Source organism: Penaeus monodon, chromosome 15 (assembly GCF_015228065.2).
Source record: "Penaeus monodon isolate SGIC_2016 chromosome 15, NSTDA_Pmon_1, whole genome shotgun sequence".
NCBI classification, from domain to species: Eukaryota; Metazoa; Arthropoda; class Malacostraca; order Decapoda; family Penaeidae; genus Penaeus; species Penaeus monodon.
In genome coordinates this window covers 5,396,026-5,396,996 of record NC_051400.1, presented here as the reverse complement: position 1 = coordinate 5,396,996, position 971 = coordinate 5,396,026, and the positions used below count along the sequence as shown (strand labels likewise).

Genomic DNA, 971 nt, shown 5'->3' with positions numbered 1-971 from the left:
GTCCAGCAAGAAACCCAGCTACAGGCAGAGGTGCCAGCGCCTCTGGCCCAGAGGGAGGCCTCCAAGTTGCTCTGCGAATGCTACTTGTATTACCCCCAGTAGCACAGGGGGTCCTTCGTGCCCTATGTGGATTTGCGCGTGAACAACAAGTTTATGGCAACAAACGACTGCCCGCTCGGCGGGCAGCTCCTGGCACAAGGATGCCAAATCAGAGTTAACAGTCGACCCGTCAATATCCTCGGTCTTGACATCCTGATGGGCGGACGCTTCCTCCTGGACTTCTCTCCTGAGTGTCCTACTTTGACCCTGGAGTGCCCGGTAACGCCCCAGGTCATGACCTTGCCGCCCTTCCTGGAGATGAGCATTAACGGCAGCTAATGCAGCTCTTGCTTGACATGAGCTCTGACGGGTTCCTGACTGGTCCCTTGGGCTTAACCAAGTGGCTCCATCTGCCCCTCATGAACATCAACCACCACAACTGCTTCATGACCTGCCAGAACGGGTGGGTGTTGATCAAGTGGGAAGCGAACGGTGTTGCTCTGGCCGGGCTTGGCCGCAAGATGACAGGCTCTTTTGTAGGCTACCTTATCCCCGGCGACATCATGGTGGTGGGCATGCAGTTCCTGACGGGCATGCGCAATGTGTACAGTGCATAGGGCCTCTGGAGCGTCACCTTCCCGGAGCGGATGCCAGCCAGAGGCCAGCAGAAGAGTACCTTTGAGGAATTAGGTGAGGACTGCAAAAGGGATGTCCACATTTCCAATGAGGCAGACCCATCCACGCACTGTATCTCTTCCCCTGTTGCCGTAAATTACCCTGAGATAACTCCTGTTACTCCAGTTACCCGAAAATCTTCCCCAATACAAAGAATCCGCCCAAGCCCCTCCACCCGCTGCCCCTTCCCAGGAGGACATCCCCATGTTCGATGTTGCATTGTACAACCCCCCCTCAGTTACCCTGTTGGCAGAAGA

General features: G+C 55.9%; 1 protein-coding gene across 1 annotated transcript in view; it reads left to right on the top strand.

Annotated features, from left to right (window-relative positions):
• Positions 1-971, top strand: part of LOC119581712 (origin recognition complex subunit 2-like) — a 14,100-nt gene that overhangs the window by 4,004 nt on the left and 9,125 nt on the right. The gene's annotated exons all lie outside the window — the stretch shown is intronic.